Below are 7,125 nucleotides of genomic sequence, written 5' to 3'. Positions count from 1 at the left end.
CTTAATTCCCACTATAACTGTTGAGGGTGGGAAATCCTATTATAGTAATTGAAAGGTGGGGCCTTGGAGACACGATTAGATTCTGAGGACCATGTCCAGTGAATGGATTAAAAATGATGGTCGTGGGTATGGTTCTGAGGGCTTTAAAAAGGAGAGTGCACCAGGAGCTCTCTCTCTGCTGTACCATTTTCTGCCATGTAAGACCCCTGGGTCACTGTTACCACCAAGACCCTCATCAGGTGTGTTCCCTGGACTTTGGACTTCCCAGCCCCAGAAATTGTTTGGCAGTGAATTTCATTTTCTTAAAAGTTACCCAGTTCCAAGGCCTTCTAGTCTAGATGGCAGAATAGACGGTCCCCAGTGTCACTCTCTCCCACAAACCAACTAATTTACAACTATTAAAAAGCAATGACAGCCAGGCTGGGGCCGCTAGAGCTCAGGGGAAGAGAAGAGACCTATGGAGTTCATGAAGGCCAGAGAAGCCATAATGAGAGAAAGAAAAAAATCCCTCCAACCATTTTGAGCCCAGCACGCTTCCAGGCTGGAGCTGCTGAGCACACAGAGCAGGAGTCTGCAAAAGCCACAGCTGTGCCCTTTGGATGAAGTTGCACAGATGCAGCAGGGAAAAGGAGGGCCTTGGTGGTCCCTTGGCCAGCAAGACCACTGATGGGGCTCCCATGGACCCACATAGGAGAGAGGAGCCACAAAAACTGAAAATAAGGAGACACTTAGAGGCCAGTGAGTCATCGCAAGGGACCAGCGCACAGCCCGTCCCATGGGAAGTGTTCTCAGAATGGACAGTGGGGGAGACAGGCCCACCGGGAGAACACTGGGACAAGCAAGGACAGCTGACCTGACCCCAATCAGTGTAGGGCCACTCAGAGGAGACTGGTCAGGAATATAGGATTGTATGGGGTGCAGTTTGATGAAAAGACTCAGGCCCAGACCAGTGTTTCTACACAACCCAGGGGTGCTGGATTTCACTAAACCTGGAAGTCCTATAAAGTCAACCATTGAAACCTGAGCTGCACGAAAAGCCTTCCCCAGGGAATCAACAGCAAAGCAGCGATTTAGCTCAACCACAGAGCTCAAGTGCTGGTCCCTACAGGAAGTTCCCCCACTTTACAAGTAAGCAAAGGACAACAAATTAGTTCCAGTGCAGAGTTTAAGTGGTGGGAACAGCAAATAATCCAACACAGAACTGAAAGAAAAAACAGAGTACCCACAACCAGAGACAAAGTTTGATATTATCTAGTAAAGGTCTCATTTCACCAAAGAACACCTATAACACCTAGAAGGACCAGAAGTCCCCTGGGCTACCAAGCCAGAAAGAGGGGACAACCAGGCACACCACCAGTGCCATGGGGTCCTGAGGCATAGATCTGGGGAACAGACCCTCCTCCCACAACCAGGCACACCACCACCACCAACTATGTAAGGAGCATGCCAGAAACATCACCTCCATGTGGGTGGCCCACCACAGCCACCACAATAATCATGCCTGCCGCAAAAGTGGCTAGACACCACAACCACTGCACAGGTGGTCCATCAGCCACTGGGGTGCACTGACACTAGGAGAGTCACCAGCAGAGAGACCAAAGAAAAGAGGAGGATGTCTCTCTCCACAAAGCTCATTCCAGAGTGACAGAAGAAGCATCTGCTCTACGATAATATTGGGGGACCTAAACACACCTCTCAGCATTGGACAGAACATCTAGGCAACAAATCAACAGAGTAACCACCCACAACCAGGCACACTGCCAGCACCTCGGGGCCTGCCTGGTGTCCTGAGGCATGGAGCCAGAGACCAAAACCCCCTCCCACAACCAGGCACACCACCAGTGTCTTGGGGCCTGCCTGGGGTTCTGAGGCTTGGATCTGGGGACTGGAACTCCCTCCACACAACCAGGCACACTGCTAGCACCAATGAGCATGCCAAAAACATCACCTCCATGTGCGTGGCCCACCACAGCCACCACAATAACCACAGCTGCCACTAAAGTGACTAGATGCCACAACCACCACACAGATGGTCCACCAGCCACCAGAGTGCATTATCACAAGGAGAGTCACCAGCAGAGAACAAAGAAAAGAAGAGGATCTCTCTCTCCACAAAGCCCATTCCTTAGTGACAGAAGAAGCTTCTGCTCTACAATAATATTGGGGGACCTGAACACACCTCTCAGCATTGGACAGATCATCTAGGCAACAAATCAACAGAGTAACCATTACTCTTTCAGAAGGAGAGAATAAATCTAGGGTAATTGAGGGGGAGCAGGGAGGGAGGGGGTATAGGGAGAGATTGGACAAGGGGCATAGAGAATAAGTATGATCTGTAACAATGTATATGCTAGTAATATTGATTTGATCAACATATGTCAATGCTGAACCCCCAAAATATGTATAATCAATTATGATTCAATAAAAATTTTTTTTAAAAGTTACCCAGTTCCAAGTATTTTGCTATAAGCAACAGAGACTGACTAAGAGAGAAACTCTCGGGGCCGGCCCGTGGCTCACTCGGGAGAGTGCGGTGCTGATAACACCAAGGCCCCGGGTTCGGATCCCATATACAGATGGCGGGGGCGCTCACTGGCTGAGCGTGGTGCTGACAACACCAAGTCAAGGGTTAAGATCCCATTACCGGTCATCTTTTAAAAAAAAAAAAGAGAGAGAGAAACTCTCCCCAAAAGCACCTAATGCAAGCCCAAATCCTATAATAAATACTTTCTAGGGCCGGCCCGTGGCTCACTCGGGAGAGTGTGGTGCTGATAACACCAAGGCCCCGGGTTCGGATCCCATATAGGGATGGCCGGTTCGCTCACTGGCTGAGCGTGGTGCTGACAACACCAAGTCAAGGGTTAAGATCCCCTTACCGGTCATCTTTTTAAAATAAATAAATAAATACCTTCTAACACCTCCTTGTTGAGAAGCCCACAGTTCCCTATGGTGTGTGATCTCCCTTGTTGCAACAAGTAGTAACACTGTAGGTGTGCTCCTGATGGTCTTTGGCTGAAGGACATTGACAATGGGGCGAGACTGGAGGGCTGGTCCTGTTCTCACAACCATCTCCCCTTAGACCTCTGGGCTCCACCACAGAGTCTTCCCCCAAATCCCTTTTTGGTTACTTGCCACCAAAGATCCCTAAGTGAAACCAGCATTTCCTTTGGGCTGAGCATGGTGCCAGAAGTTAGCTATTGTAGTGGATTGAATTATGTCCCCCAAAACTCCCTGAAACTTGAATTGTGTCCTCCACTTTTTATGTATTAGAAACTTAGCCCCCATTGTGACTGTTAAGAGGGTGGGAAATCCTATTATGGTAATTGAAAGGTGGAACTCTGAAGGGGTGATTGGTTTGCAGGACGGTGCAGTAGTGAACGGATTAAAAATGGTGGTCAGTGGCGTGGTTCCAAGGACTTTAAAAGAAGAGAGTCTTCCTCTTTCTCTCTTTTGCTCTCTCTGCTCTCTCTGCTTCCACCATCTTGCAATGTGAGACCCCTGGGTCACTGTCGCCACCACCAAATGGACTTTGGACTTCCCAGCCTCAGAAACTGTAAGCAATAAATTTCATTTTCTTTATAAATCACCCAGTTTCACATATTTTGTTATAAGAAACAAAATGGACTAATACAGGTATCTTCTAAAGTGTCCAAGGGAGGGGCTGGCCAGTTAGTCAGCTGGTTAGAGCATGGTGTTATAACACCAAGGTCAAGGATTCAAATCCCTGTACTGGCTGGCTGCCAAAATAAATAAATTTAAAAAGCATCTGAGGCAGCTGTAGGTCCTGCCCTCATGGAGCTCACAGTGTGGTTGGGAAGGCAGACACTGAATAAGGACAAGGTCGATGAGTGCTACAAAGAGTTCAGTGTAGAGAAGTCTGTAGCTCCATCCAACAAGAACAATTACCTGGTCTGGGTGATGAGGGAGACTTCACTGAAGAGGTGTGTGTATTAGTCTGTTTCTGTTGCTTATAACAAAATACCTGGAACTGGGTAATTTGTAAAAAGATGAAATGTATTGCTTACAGTTTCAGAGGCTGAGAAGTCTAAAGTCCAGGGAACACATCTGGTGAGGGTCTTCTTGGTGGTGGCTTTACAGCAATGCAAAGGTCTCACATGGCAGAAAATGGCAGAGCAGAGAGAGAGAGAGAGCTCCTCATGTGCTCTCCTTATTTATTTATTTATTTTTTAAAGATGACGGGTATGGGGATCCAAACCCATGGCCTTGGTGTTATCAGCACCGCACTCTCCCATGGACCAGCCCTATGTGCTCTCCTTTTAAAGTCCTCAGAACCACACCCGTGACCACCATTAGACCATCAACTTAATCATCTCTTCAAGGCTCCACCTTTCCATTACCATAATAGAATTTCCCATACTCAACAGTTACAGTGGGAATTAAGCTTCTAATATATGGACTTTGGGGGGCACAATTCAATCAATCCATAGCAGTGTTGAACAGGAGTTAGCCTAGCAGGACAGTGGAGCAAATCACTCCCAACAGAGGGTGATGGATGGGTTGAAAGATTGGGATGTGCTCAGGACAGCAAAAGAAGTTGTGTAGGTATGTAACATAACGTAGGGGGAGAATACTGGTGGAGAGGAACCTAGTAAGCTATGGCAAGGATTTAGTGTTTTAAGCACATTAGTGTGACAAATTTCTAAAATAAATTGATCCCGAGCACATGTCAATATTTATTAACTTACTAGCAAGGAAAACAGCAAGATACAAAAGGATAGGTTGGTTTTGAGAAAACATAGAAACTGAGTTATTATATGGTAGAGAAACAGAATTAATTAGATAATTAGGTAAAGTGTACTGTCTCATTACTCACAGTCATAAAAAATCATGTCCCTATCAGTTATTACTAAGGAGATCTGGGGTATGATTGTCCAATAATAAATTGTTATAAAGGCTGGCCAGTTAGCTCAGTTGGTTAAAGCGTGGTGTTACAGGACCAGCTCGTGGCTCACCTGGGAGAGTGTGGTGCTGATAACACCAAAGCCACGGGTTTGGATCCCTATATAAGGATGGCCGGTTGGCTCACTTGGGAGAGTGTGGTGCTGACAACACCAAGTCAAGGGTTAAGATCCCCTTACCGGACATCTTTTAAAAAAAAAAAAAAGCGTGGTGTTACAACACCAAGGTCAAGGGTTCGGATCCCCATAACAGCCAGCTGCCAATACATAAATTGTTATAAAGGACATCTAAGAAGCAAATGATAAGGACACATCTATGACTGACTATAAATTGGAATGATAAGGCTTCATTCCCCAATGGTGGTTGCTGATATGTCCAATAAATATGGAGACTCAAAACAGGATCCAACAAAGGCAAGGATCAGAGTCCAAGTCACAGGCCCTCTTCTTAAACTGGAGCCACCAGTGGGCATCTGTTAGATTGAGGACAATTTCCTTTTTCTTTGACAAGTCATAGTACACTTGCATGAGGTGATCTTTGATGTAATAAACGTTCAATCATGGAGCCAGTTCAAACCCTTCCTATTGCCAGATGCCCCAACACATCTCAGGCAAAGCAACCAGATGTGGTGGAAGTAACCCACATCAGTAGCCCAAAATCCCAGCCTTCATGGGTGTGGGCCAGTTCAGATTCTTCCTCTATCTCATTCTGTGACCATGGCCCAGCAGCTTCCCTTCTCTGACTTCAGTTTCCCTACCTGTAAAATTAAGGGGTTGCATTGCATGATTCCTAAGGGTAGTGCCAGGACTCAATGTCTGGGTTTCTGAAGGAATTAACTGGAATTAGCTCCAAATGGTCTAGTTTTGGCTAGATCCATGTGGTCCCAAGATACATATGGCATCATGTTGGAGAAAGATGAGGAAGGGCCATAAAGATCAGGGACCACCGGGGGAGAAGGGGACTGGACATGGAGAAGGGAACTGGACCATCCTCCCACAACCAGGCACACTGCACCACCACCTTGGGGCCTGCCCAGAGTCCTGAGGTATGGAGAAGGGGACTGGACCTCTCTCGCACAACCAGGAACAACATGCCAACAACTCAGAGCCCACCCAGGGAACTGGGGCAAGGAGAAGGGGAATGGTCCTCTCTCCCACAACCAGGCACAATGCGCCAGTGCTTCAGGGCCCACCGGGGGACCTGAGGCATGGAGAAGGGGACCAGACCACCCTCCCACAACCAGACACACTGAGCCTGCGCCTTGGGGCCCTCCCAGGGACTCAGGGTATGGAGTCAGGGACTGGACCACCTGCCCACAACCAGGCACAACATGCCAGCACCTCAGAGCCCACCTGGGGAACTGGGGCATGGAAAAGGGGACCAGACCATCCTCCCACAACCAGGCACACTGAGCCAGTGCTTCAGGGCTGCCCAGGGACCCAGGACATGGAGAAGGGGACTGGACCTCTCTCCCACAACCAGGCACACTGAGCCAGTGCCTTGGGACCCACCCAGGGACCCAGGGTATGGAGTTGGGGACTGGACCTCTCTCCCACAACCAGGCACACTGCACCAGTGCCTCAGGGCCTGCCCGGAGACCTGAGGCATGGAGAAGGGGACTGGACCTCTCTCCCACAATCAGGCACACTGAGCTAGCGCTTCAGAGCCCACCTGGGGACCTGAGTCATGGAAAAGAGGACTGGAACCTCTCTCCCACAACCAGGCACACCACGCCAGCATCTTGGGCCCTGCCCTGGGACCCAGGGCATGGAGAAGGGGACCAGTCCACCCTCCCACAACCAGACACACTGAGCCAGTGCTTTGGGGCTCACCCAGGGACCCAGAGTATGGAGTCGGGGACCAGACCACCCTCCCACAGCCAGGCACAACATGCCAGCACCTCGGAGACCACCTGGGGACCTGGGGCATGGATAGGGGACTGGACCTCTCTCCCACAACCAGGCACAACATGCCAGTACCTTGGGGCCTGCCCAGGGACCCAAGGCAAGGAGAAGGGGACCAAACACACCCCACAACCAGGCATACCGCCAGTGCCAAGGAGCATGCCAAAAACAGCACCCCCACGTGGGTGGCCCACCACAGTCACCACAATAACCATGGCTGCTGCAGAAGCAGCTAGACGCCACAACCACCACGCAGATGGTCTGCCAACCACTGGAGTGCATTCACACAAGAAGAGTCACC

The sequence above is a fragment of the Galeopterus variegatus genome, unplaced genomic scaffold, assembly GCF_000696425.1.
Source record: "Galeopterus variegatus unplaced genomic scaffold, G_variegatus-3.0.2 Scaffold55, whole genome shotgun sequence".
Taxonomy (NCBI): domain Eukaryota; kingdom Metazoa; phylum Chordata; class Mammalia; order Dermoptera; family Cynocephalidae; genus Galeopterus; species Galeopterus variegatus.
The sequence above is the reverse complement of the archived record's forward strand: the minus strand, read 5'-3'. Positions refer to the sequence as shown.